The following is a 13,311-nucleotide window of genomic DNA, read 5'->3' on the forward strand; positions in this document are numbered from 1 at the left end:
TTCTTATTTCCTAAGAATCTATGATGTGATGGCAAAAAGCAATTGTAAACATGGTTAAGTTGGCATATTTCCCTCTGTCCATCAGAAAGAAGTTGGCTTGTTTCCTGGGTAGTGAATACAATTGCGAAGAACAAACAAGGCTTTGCTTAAATCTCCAAGCAAGAAACATGTGATTGAAGATAGTACGGATTTTAGAGAAAGCGTTGGAAATTTTGGAACGCACTTAAAAGAAAACCAAAGGCAGCATAAGAAGACAAATACTGCCAGTATTTGGTGCAAAGAAAAGTACAGTTTAGGTGGAAGCTATGACCAGGTTTCAAACTCTAATGTCACTGTATGAATGTCACTATGTTGTTGTCCTGAACTGGGCACCTCACTCGGTCTCCCCAGTCAACCCCTGGAACAGGGCTTTGAGCACAATAAATTCCTCCACAGTGTTCTTTAGTGCAATTACTTTCATTTTAAATAAAAACCACCCTTCAAAAAAACCACCCTTCGAAAAAAATCAAACATTAAGGTTATAGACTGAAAATTCCAGAGCATATGGAGAATATCGACATCGCAATGTATTTGGAAAGTTTGAACTCTTCAGAGGACGCTTTAATTAAACGACAGTCTCTAGTTTTGTGATCCTACAAGTTGAACTCCTACGAAATAATTTTTGGCAGGATGAAGAGATGTCTTTCTGTCCAAAACTTGGGATAGTTCTGATAAAATAATTCTGGAGAGATTAACCTAGACTAGTGATCTCCCAATCAAGGAAATGGGTTTCTTTCTACATTGAAAAGAAGGAAAACCATCTCTGATCCATTTCTTATCCAACTTTTAGTCAAATCAATTCTTACGTTTCATTGATTCTGAGATAAAACTTTTTTTTTTCATTTTTAACGTCTCTGAAATTGGAATTCATCCTTCACTGTAAAAAAAAAAAAAAAAAAAAAAGAAAGCTCACATTGCATCTGCCACCACCCCACCTCTGTAACAACACTGCTGTACACACAGTATTAATATTTCTTTGGAGAGTGCAAGGAAAGGGAGGTATCTGTCCCAGGGAAGAGCCTCCCACACAGTGAACTGAGGGCAAGGGCAGAGCTCAGAACTGACTCAGGAGTGAATGAGAAACAAGTGTCCATTTGCCCCCAGGAGGTAAGAAAAAGATGGTTCTTGAGATGGGGAGGGACTCAGACCCTGTTATTACAAAGGATGGGGGCTCAAACCACTCAATTTAATGTTGAAGTAAAGGTGAAAGCAGGGGCTGCAGGATCTGTAGGCCATGGGTGGCAGGAATAGCACGAAGGAGTAGCAGGTGGAGATCAAGAGCCCATGTTCAGGTTCTGGAGTCAGGCTGACCTTGGTTCTGATCTCAGTCGGTGGTAATACCCACCATGTGACCTCAGGCAAATTACTTGATTTCCCTAGGCCTCAGTTTTCTCATCTGTAAAATAGAAATAACCAGAATAATACCCTAAGCATGACCTCTTATTTCAAGCTCATTAAAAGAAGGACCCAAAGGCATAGCAGCATTAGCAAACCTTCACTACAGCTGCGGGTGAGACCAGGGGCATCCAGGGACAGGGCAGTTGCCCAGCAGCAGCAGAAGTCCCAGCAGAGCTGTCCCTGGGGCTCTTCTGGCCGTGCCTCACCTCACTTGTCCCTTGGTTCCTGACTGAACCCGTCTCCCCAGCCTTCAGTGGATTCTGTGAGCTACTCCATAAACTCCTTTTCTGCCGTCAGTTTCTGTTGCTGGTGAACAAGAGCTCTGAGTGATATAGGAGGGATTCTGGGAAAGGGGACATATTTTTCAGTACATACTGTTTTATGTTTGATTCTTTTAACCATGTGCATTTATTACTTTTTCAAATTAAAAATATTTTAAAGGAGTGTAGTTTAAATAAATCTCCTGTTTACAGTGTCTCAACAGAGCATCATCTGGACAAGAAAAATGTGGAATTGAAGTATAGTACTAATAGCAGGTGCAGGATGGAAGGTTAAGTATTACCCTCTAACCTTTGCTCATGTCCTCTTACAGGGGAGAGAGTCTGAACCTGGAGTGTTAGGCTAGAATTCAAGAGGTCCATGAACTTGAATAAGACAAAAAAAAAAAAAAGGAGGCAGCAAACCACAGTAGCACTTGCATTGTCTGTGACTTTGTCACCAAGATAAATCACAGATATTTTCATATCACATGACAATTGTTGCAATATCTCAAAATATCATTTGCACTCATCAGTACTTCTAAATTTCCTTAGGATTACACCTGCCACCAGATCTTATTTAATGCATTGAAAAGGAAGCTTATATGTCACTGTGCCACATATTTATTTTCTAAAGTTTTTGATAACCGTATATCAATGCGGTTGGTCTCCTTTGGAATTGTACCTATTTTATGCATTTTAAAGCATTATGCTGAGAAGGCGTCCCTAGTCTTACCAGAGTGTCAAAGGGGTCTATGGTTTCCGTACTGTACACATACACACACACATAAACACACACACTCACACACAGAAAAGTTGAAAATTTCTGCCAAAGCTCTTCATCTTTCGCTTCCCCATCCCACTCCTTGCTTTATCTATTGTCTCTCTTCCTAATTTCCTTACCTATAAAATGGGGACCATGTCTTTTTCTTTTTTATACAAACCTTGTAAGCTGTAGAGTTTTAATATCTTGAAAGAAAGTAAAACCATCAAACTGGCCAAAACAATTTGACAAATGAAACTTTACTGTTTGAGGATATCAGTAGGTCGTATTTTTGTATTTCTAGATAGGATGAGTTAATGGTTAAGAACAATGGGTGTGGGATCCCATGCTGGCTTGCTCTGAGCGTTGGCTCTGCCACTCACCTAAACACGTGGCCTTAGGCTAATCACCGATACACACTGAGTCTCATTTACTTCATCTGAAGATGAGGATAACAAGTCCACTCGCTTTATAGGGTCACACTATTTATGCAATAGTAACAGAAACTGGTAATAATTAGTAAGCTCACAGGACCTGGCACACAGTAAGAAACCAGAGTAAGCAGTTGCCTCTAGGGAAAGAGACCAGAGATTTAGGTGGAAGGGAGACTTGATTTTCATTGCATACTCCATTACGTTGCTTGAACTCAGTAAGCATTAGGAATTATTTTAATTGCATCCCAAAATTCACTGAGTCTGGAGACACAAAACTCTGATCTACTAATAACCTCCTAGGTGATCAATATTAATTTATTTTCTCTTTTATGTGCCCTAGGTGAAAACTTAATCTAGTCTGCAAAAAAAATGAGGGAGAATTCTTCCTATACTTGACTATATTAAATAAGCATGTGCTCCCATTTGATTTAACGAGAGGGATGGCGACTTCCTTGCTACGGCTCTTCTTTCGTTCCGCAAGCAAGCACTGACTTATAGAATGTTAAGTTTATCCCGTACAGAACTTTGTACCACCTCCACTTCCACCCCCAGGGGACCTATGGAGGTGTGGGTGGGAGGGGGCAGGAGCTCTAAAGGAAATCCTTATTCTGGAATTAAAATAAATATCTTCTCAACATCCAAGGAGAAGTCTGGGAAGCCTGCCTTCTCTTCAGTTAACAACTAGGTACCTTTTAAAATATTAGTCAGAAAGTGAGAGAGTGGCATGGACATATATATACACTACCAAATGTAAAATAGGTAGCTAGTGGGAAGCAGCCGCATAGCACAGGGAGATCAGCTCGGTGCTCTGTGACCACCTAGAGGGGTGGGACAGGGAGGGTGGGAGGGAGGGAGGTGCAAGGGGGAAGAGATATGGGGATACATGTATATGTATAGCTGATTCTTATACAGCAGAAACTAACACACCATTGTAAAGCAATTGTACTCCAATAAAGATGTTAAAAAAAAAACTTGCTAAAAAAATAATAATAATAAAATATTAGGAGAATAAAAGCACCAATGTACATTCCAGAACCATAGACGATGAAAAGTCAGCCTTTGAACTACGGTCGGTAACTCAGAATCTTGATCTGTGCGGAGCATCCTTACAGAACAGTGGAGAAAATGTCTGTGTTTTTAAAACCAGCATGAGGTCTATCCTGTCCTTAGACACTAACCACACGTGGGGGGAAAAAATACATGTAGTACAAAATGCAGGGCTGCAAGCTGAGTTCAAGGGTGTACAGGGCAGAAACATAATGAAAAGAACATAGTTCTTTCAGGCGTTCGATTCATCCAACAAACCAGGTGTGCTTGCTGTCCAGGTGGTGAGTGTAAGTGACAGCAGTGACCAAAACCGAACGAGAGATGCCGCTGCCCTACAGGAGTACACAGACCACGGGACTTAGACAGCAAAGATTTGCTCTCAAAGGAATGTTCAAGAAGGAGTGGCAATAAGAAGGACAGCATCTAAAGACGTGAGTTTTCAAAATTGCCAAAACCGTAGGGATGCTGTCAGCAAAATGCAGACTATGAAAGGAAAATTCTATAGAACAAAAGAAAAAAATTTTTGATTTTTTTCAAGAAATAAATTGCAAGGGGAAAAAAAGAAATGGAGAGAAATCTATAAACTAAAGGAGACTTAAAAGGCATAACAGCCAATCATAATGTAAGGACCTTATTTGAATCATAATATAAACCAAAGATTACTTAAAATTCTGACATTTCAGAAATTGGAAATTGGAATGCTGGGTATTTGATGATACAAAGAAATTATTGTTAATATTTTAGGTGATGGTAGTGAAGTTATTTAGGGATGACAAAATAGTATGTCTAGGACTTGCTTTAGAATATAATATGAGGGGGTGAGTACGTGGGGGTGTACCTGAATCAGAATTGGCCATGGATTGGTCTTGTTGAGGCTAAGTATATGGGTTCCTTATTTTATTCTGTACTTTTTCTGTGTATGTTGGAAACTTCTCATATTAAGATTTGGTTATTTTTTAATCATTAGGAAAAATTCAGTAGAAATCAGAGAGGTAATGAAAAACATGCTGTTCTCTGGTTCCAGAGAAGATGCTGAAGATCAACATGAAAATCTAGCTCTTGGGAGTAAATACTCTTCCTTGCACCCTCTCTCCTGTTTGTGTGGCATGGGCAAGACTGCTCTTCTCATTTCTAGTACTTCCTTTGCCTGGAGATTCTGGTTCTTTTTCTATGCATGCTGAGAGGTGTGAACTAGTTCAGCTGCCTTTGGGAGGGAGGGAGACCACATTAGCCTCCTTACCTCAAGGCTCCCACTCTTGGGGCTGGACCTTCAGCTACAGGTCAGCACCCACATGCAGAACCTAGGGGGAGCTGGCCTGGGAAGGGACAGAAGGTCTAGAAGATGTAGAGGGGCAGCAGCTCACTTTCTGACTGGTGGCTTCTGAAGAGCAAGGTCGTGAGGGGGCTTCTCATGAAATGCTTAAAACCTAAAGCAAACTGGAACCATTTGGATGCCCCAAAATATGTGATGCTGGCCCCCCTTTTTCTGGATGGTTCTTTCTCTGGGACATCCTTTCGCGTATTTCTTCCTCTCTTCTGTCACCCCAGCCTGTCCCAGCATTTCTACGTTCCAAGTTCTCTATAATTTGGCACCTGAGACTGCCCTAGGCAAGAACATATAGGCAGAAATAGCAATGAGATACGTTTGGGATCTATTAAACTGGTAGGGATTTTTAAAATGACAATGCCCAGTGTTAGGGAAGGCACTGGGAAAGAGGCATTGTACCCCCTCTTGGAAGGGCAATTTGTCACTTGGTATCTAAAGCTTTAAAAATGTGCATATCTTTTGTCACAGTAATTCTACTTCTGGGAATTTGTCCTACAGGAATTAGCTATGCACAAAATTAACGTGTGAGAATGTTCCTGATGGAACTATTGCAAAAAAAAAAAAAAAAAAAAAAAAAAAAAAAATTGTGACCAGCCTAAATATCCAACCACAAAGGACTGTTTAACTTGTGTTAAAGCCAGAGGGTGGAGTACTACAGAGACATTAAAATTGTGTCTTAGTTGCATATTCCAAACACGGGGTAATAGTCATACTATATTAAATGGAAAAGCAGATTATAAAACAGTGTATATTATATGATGTTAACCGTGTAAATACAGAGAAAGGACATATGCCAAAGCATTGTCTGTGATTTCTGAGTAATAGGATTATGTACAATTTTAATAGGCTCCTTTGTAATTCTCTGATTTCCCCAACATTTTTCTACTGCTTTTTAAATCAGAAAAAAAAAACAACAACCCACCTCACTTTGTTTACAAAAAGAAGCAAAACAAGTACAGAGCAGAATAAGAAAGCTTGTTGCTCTCTTCTCTCATCTTTCCACCAGTCAGACTGAAGGACCGTAGTTACGAATAACAACAGTTATTGTAATAACTGTAGCAAATGTTCATTGAGGACTTTCCTTTGGACAGTCACGGGTACTGAGCTCTCTCTGTGCCTTTTCTCATTTGGTCCTCAGCACCCTGGGACCAAGTAAGTGTTCGTCTCCTGCCCAAGGTAGGCGATTGGGGCTTGCAGAGATGTTTAATAACCTGCCTGTGGGCCCATAGCTCACAGGTGAGCCAGGCTTCTGACTTGATATGATTCCAGAACCTTCTCTGATTCAAAGATACTCAGCCCTGCAAAGCCCAGAAGGGAGTTTCATGCTGTGTCTTAATATCCTAAGAAATGCCATGCTCCATCCAGACCAGAATTCTGTCTCTAGAAAAAAGCACCAGACAATAAATTGCCAAAGGAGCAGTCTACCCATCCATCATGGAAATGCCTCTAGAAACCTGGTATTTATGAATGCACCCTGTGGCCTCTGTTAGAGTGAGAAGTTTTAAAATTTTTTAACTTCACCGTCAGGGAGTTCTTTGGGTATGTTTTTGTTTGCTTTTTTACTTTTTCCCTCTCACTCTGCCCTCTTTCAGAGTCTTGGACCATCCTAGCCACGCCCATTGTCCTTTATCCATTTCTGGGCCCATAGCCTAGTTTACAGAAGGTACTGATGCATGCCTATTGGCTGAATGAAGGAATGTAGGTGGCATGAGGGAAGGGATTGTGTCTATCTTGGTAGGCACTATATCCCTGGCATCTAGATTGTAGGCCCAGTACAGAAAATCTCAAGATACGTGTACTGGCTAACTAATGAATGAATTACATCACCTTGGGTCTTATCTTGTCTCACTCTTTCAAAAGCAGAGAATTTTTATCTTTATAGTCTATGTAAATTACAGCACCAGCCCTTAGTCCTTGCCCCCACCTCAACTGCTTTAGCTGTAGGTTCTTTAGATCTTTGTTTTTTTAATTTTTAAAAATTTCTTATTTAAAAAAAATTTTTATTGGAGTATAGTTGATTTACAATGTTGTGTTAGTTTCAGGTGTACAGTAAAGTGAATCAATTATACATATACATAAATCCACTCTTCTTTTTAGATGATTTTCCCATATAGGCCATTAAAGAGTATTGAGTAGAGTTCCCTAGAGATTGTCATACTGAGTGGAGTAAGTCAGACAGAGAAAGACAAATATCATGGGATATCACTTATACGTGGAATCTAAAAAAAAAAAGGGTACAAATGAACTTACTTACAAAACAGAAGTAGAGTCGCAGATGTAGAAAACAAACTTATGGTTACCAGGGGGTAATGGGGCGGGAGGAGGGATGAACTGGGAGATTGGGATTGACGTATATACACTACTATATATAAAATAGATAACTAATAAGGACCTACTGTAGAGCATGGGGAACTCTACTTGATATCTTTCTTAAAGTGCTGAGATCAGATCTGCAACCATTGCCACCACCAGAATTCACATTTGCTTTGCACAAAGGGATTGTCAAGTATTTGATTTCTGGGTCCCAAGGCTTTTTCCTGCTAAAATAAACTTCCCCATCCTCTCCCAAAGCAGAACTGTTAGTTCTGCTAACTGGGTCACTTGCCAGGGAGCCAAGATTCTTTTTTCCCCTGGTGTCGTCTAGGGCCAAGACCCAGTGAGTTAAGCTCTAAGGACTTGCCAAGGCTTCGTACAAACATCCCATACCCCACCCTCCTACCTTCAACCTGATCTCCATCTCCCAGCACAAGCGGCCAGATTGGGTCTCTGGAAAGTGTGAGGCAGTTCCTGGCCAGAGGTTCTTTACCTGCTTCACCTGCAGCAAAGGGTACAGGTCCAAGTTCAATGCTGCCACCCCTGTACTGAGGTCTTGGGTGAGAAGAATGCTTCAGATGTGCTCCCCTGATTAAGCGTTCTTGAGCCCGTTGCAGGTTCCCTGAAGTTGTATCCACTGCCCAGGCTCCAAAGACGATTGTGTTCAAAGTCTGGATGCAGCTTGTTTTTAAGTCTGTGTAAGAGGCCAACTAATTGACGTGGTTGTCTGATCCAGAGGAAGAAATTCAAGGTGCATTACTCAAGAGGCAGGTAAGGAGTAGTATCTCTTTGGGAAACTGGGGGAGGGGGGCAAGTCGACAAATTCAGGCTGATTATTCACTTATTTGACAGATATAGAGGTAGTATAATATATATTAAAATGTGAACAAATAAGTGCATTTACCAGATACATAGAAGCATAACAAACATAGAGAAAATATTCAAACAAGCGTGAACAGCTCAAAAAATATTCACAAACCAGAACCCAGATCAGAAAACAAACCCTTACCAGCACCCCAGAAGCCTTGTGTGCCCAAATTTTGCCTACTTTGAACTTTAAATGAAATCATGCAGTGTGTAGGCTTTTGGATCCGACTCCTTTGGTCAGTATTATGTTTGTGAAACTCATTGATGCTGTTTAGTATAGCAGTGGTTTGTTGACTCTTATTGCTGTATATAGTATTTCACTTTGTGAACAGACCACTCAGTTTATTTATGGATTCTGCACTTGATGGTTATTCAGAAAATTTCCAGTGTAGGACTATTACAAATCATGCTGCTGTGAACATTCTAGTGCCTCTCTTTTGGTGAGCTTAAGTACACATTTCTGTTGGGTATATACTTAGGAGTGGAATTGCTGGGTTGTTGGGAATGCAAACATTCAACTTTAATTGATACAGCCGATCAGTTTTCCAAAGTGTCCCAATTTACACTCCACCAGCCAATTCAGGCTAATTGTTTAGCTGGATTTTTTTTTTTTTTTTTTTTTTTTGCATGGTCTTAGGAATATGGGTTCTGAAAACAATCTCTTGCCAGTTATGTGACCCTGGACATGTTATCTGTATAGTGGGCCCATTGATTGTATACGCTAACTTCATAGGACAGAAATGAGAACGACTAGAGCAGGTATTTAGCTAGTACTGTGCCGGGCATGTAAGAGGCCCTCAGTAATAAGTAATCATCTACTGATTGCCACCCTAGCTAAACCCCCAAAGAGGGAGGGTCTGTGTGTGGGAGGAGACAGGGGCGGAGGAAGAGAGAGACTGATTCACGGTTGGTGGAGCTCTACTCAGCATTTTTGCAGTTCCCATTTCTGTCTTTACCTGAGCCAAAATGCAAACTCCGGGGTAGAGAACGCAGACAGAAATCTACCTAGGAGAGGTTCAGAAGATGGGATTCGGCTGAACTGGTGAGAACTCAAGAAACCTGGGCAGGAAAGAACTTTTCCATTCTCACGCATACCTGGGAAGTTTCTAGCAAAGCCAAACCAAACCAACCAAACAGAACCGAGTGATTCGCTTGTACAGCGATCACAGCGTTTTGGGTTCTTACCCAGTGGGCCATCCAACTCAGACCTACTCAGGCCGGCAAACTTCCAGAAGTTTGGGCGAAACTGGAATCAGTTCTTCTCACCCCTTTGGCCCCTCCAGCCCGTCGTTTTCACTGCCGACTTAACTCCAGCTCTTAGCACTTAACGCTAATACCTTTGGGCAGGCTCCACCGCGGAGTTTAACTGGCTGCCAAGTTAAATAACGCGGACGATCCTAAGCCGTCTTCCCAGGGAGTTAGAAATCGACAGTACCCGAACTACGCAGGGTCTGTCCATCACCAAAAATGCCTTTTTATTTCATATATATATATATTTCGTATATACGTATATACGTACATGGTGTGTAAAATATATCACAACTGTCCTTTGTAAACTATTGTTTCCTTTGGGTTGCACGTCAAAACCGCGAGGCAAGAGGAAAAGGCGTTTGAGAGAAGACTGCCTCCCCCCCACCCCACCCCACCCCGACTACGTCCGCTGGCAAATTGCTGCGAGCAGATATTGGATCAGAGTCCTAATCAAACGGCATTTTTAAGTGAAGGGTTGTCGATAGCAGTGAAGGTATATATACGTATACACACAATATGCATACATATGCATACATGTGCGCGTGTGTGGTTATATATGCCTCTAAAGCAGAGAGGACAGCGTACCAAACTTGCGCGCGTAGGGACTGCAGATCTGCTCTTTTGGAAGACTCCCTCTGGCCTAGGAGCGCGCACACTGCCCAGATTTCCGAAGGCGCGGTGAAAGTCCTCTTATGTGATCGTGAAGGGGGTTGGGAGGGTTCTGGAAATCGTGATAGGTTTGCACCACCTTCCCCCGTCCTACTTGGCTGCAAAGCCGGCTGCCCTTGATTTATAGGCGCCTCTCCTGTTCGAGGGTGAAAACCAGTACCCGAATGCGAGGGGCGCTGCGAAACAGCCGGGTGCAGTGGGACGGGCGCGCCGCCACCCTGGCTGTGGGCGCCGCAGCATCCCCGAGGACGCGGGCAGATGCAGACGGCTCTGGCCCATCTGTCCCTGGAGGCCCGGGCCCAAGACGGTGCTCGCGCGCTGCGCGCGGGTACCCGGAACCCGGTATCTCTCCGGGCGTGCCCGGCCTCGCTTGGCCGGGGTATCTGGGGCTCTTTGTCTCCCGGCCGCACTAATCCTGCTAACCGCGCGCACCAAAGGCGGAGGCCCGTGCGCCTCGGACAAGCCAGCCACTGGCAAGACGGTTCGAATGTTTTCAATAAAATGCTTCCTGGGGTAGAAAAAAAAAAGGATCGCAGAAGAATTTCTCTTCAGAAGTTAATCTATTTTCAGCGGTTAAGCGCAGCACCGTGTAAATCAGATCCTAAATGTCCCCTTAGAAAGAAGTAAGAAAGGAAGGGAGGGAGGGAGACTCCTTAAACCGTAAACTTTGTTTGGTTTGGGTTTGTTGGTTTGGTTTCGGTTTTTTGTTTGTTTCCAAACGAGTTACGGAGCGGCGGGGAGAAAATATCAAATCTGCCCAGTGGGTGTTTCCCCAAACTCAGCAGCCTCGGGCGAGCCCTCTGCCCCCAAGCTACTCAACTCCCTGGGGAGATGGCCCAGGACACTATATTATGTATTGCAACCTAATAATCGGGTGAGGAAATAATAATAATAATGGTATTTAAAATAACAGTGCCTCTTGTCATCTAGAACCAAGAGATACAAGCCACCAGGGCTGGAACTGCAACACTTTTGGGGAGTAGAAATGCTTGCCTTTTCCCTCTGTGATCCCAGAAGTAGTGCAAATGTGTGAGCTTTTGCTCCAGAAAGGGATTTTCCTCTGAGGTTGTCTACACCCCAGGAAGGCATCTGCTAAGTAATTTATTCTAAAGTGAGGGCGATTTCTGGCATTAAAAAAGAAAAAAAAAAATTTTTTTAAACAAAAGTCATCCTTACAGTGTGCGGGTTAATGACCACAGAAAGGCCTGAGGGAGGGGGCAGAAGAGGAGGACTCTCGCCGTGCCAGTCATCTTTAATATGCTTCCACAAGAGAATCCTCTTCAAAATCAATAGACAGCCGCCAGCTGTGCTTAAACCTGAGCTTTCAATTAAAACATTGCGCTCCAGTCCTTGCTTGAGCCTGGATCCGCAATCAGTACTGTGCGAGTGGCTTGGCCTGGGTGCGGCGTCCCACAGCCGCAGATCCCCGAGGTCGCGGTCCGGGTCACACCCAGCGGAGCTGCAGAGCACCGGGCTTTGGCACCCCGCTCTGCAGCGTGGGAAGAGCACAGGCTGCCGAGGGGCGTCAGGCTTAACTTTGGCAGTGTTTCCCCACCGCGGCCGAGCTGTGGAGGCCCCAGCGTGGGCCAGATGGGCCGAGCGAAAGCGTCTGGCTATCGGCTGAGACGCCCAGAAGGAGATGGGCCGGAAGCTGAGGCCGCACGGCGGAGAAGGACCCCATGGTGGGTCCAGAGCTCGTAGGCCGAGCGCGGTAGGCTGCAGCCTGCACCGTCCAGCAAGGCCGGCAGCCACAGGCCTGGGTGCCCCGGGGTTGCGGGTGCCCAAGCTCATGATCCGGCCCCTGGGGCTGAGCGCACGCTGAGCGAGGCCTAGTGGGCCTCGCTTGGGCCGCGGCCACGTGCCTCCAGTTCGGGCGCTTCGCTTGGGTCTGAGACTCCAAGGCACCGGCACCTCCAAAGTGGAGCTTGTGTGCTAGTCTGGATTGGGAGAGAGCCTGGGATTTCTAATCTGTCTCGACAGTCTCTGCTCACTTCTATCGGAAAACCATTGCTTAAAAGGACAGGACTAAGTGGGAGGCTTTGGAAAACTTTGGCATAAGAGGATCCACATCCCTGAAATACAGGTGTATTTCTGCAGCCTCCTATTGCCCTTCATGTCGAGTTACTTTGGATTTTTTTTCCCCTCACTGAAAATGTGTAGGTAGAAAAAAGTTATCCTTGTTCTCACAGAACCCCTCCAACAACTCCCTAAAATCGTCAAATTTTAATACTGTCCCCTCCCCCCTGTTTTAAAGCATTTCAGCCTCAGGGGAAAAAAAGATGCTGTGGTTGAGAATGAATTTGGAGGGTTGGGGGCAGCAAATCGAAATCTCAGCACTCCCTCCACCGAGTGCCACGTTTCCCCAGTCCTCTATTATTCTGCCTGAAATCATCTCGTTTACAGAAAATATTTGTTTGCACTATTAGTTGGTACTGGAGTTAATTACTCAATGTGTTAACGTGAAAGTAATATGTATAAAAGTAGGATCAGTGTTTATTGTGTGGGTGAGCTGTTGAGCGGTGCTTGAATAAACTGCAATTAGGGTTAGATAGAGATTAATTAACATGTGAGTGGCAAGGTGTAAAATAGTTTCCAACCCTCCACTTCAGTATAATCTGTAGGCGAGGGAAGGAGAAGTTTGTGGAAGCTAATTAAATACTTTCATAAAAGCCAGTGTATTCACCCAACATTTGGAAAGAGAGGCACATTAGGGGCAACTTGTTTTTACCCAAATGTTTTCTTTCTGTGGAGGTAGCACTCCTTTGTGATGCTGGGGGAGAGAGAGATGGCTTATGCAGCTACAAAGAGCGCTAGGGATGGCAACGCAGGTTCACGGGAAGCCTTTGGAAGGCTTTCAGCCTGATGGAGCTTTCAAACCAGCAGATCTTTGGAGCTGCTGCCGAGATCAACAATTACCCAGTTTGGAAAGGGGGTTGGGGTGCAGTG

This window comes from Phocoena sinus, chromosome 11 (genome assembly GCF_008692025.1).
Source record: "Phocoena sinus isolate mPhoSin1 chromosome 11, mPhoSin1.pri, whole genome shotgun sequence".
Lineage (NCBI taxonomy): Eukaryota > Metazoa > Chordata > Mammalia > Artiodactyla > Phocoenidae > Phocoena > Phocoena sinus.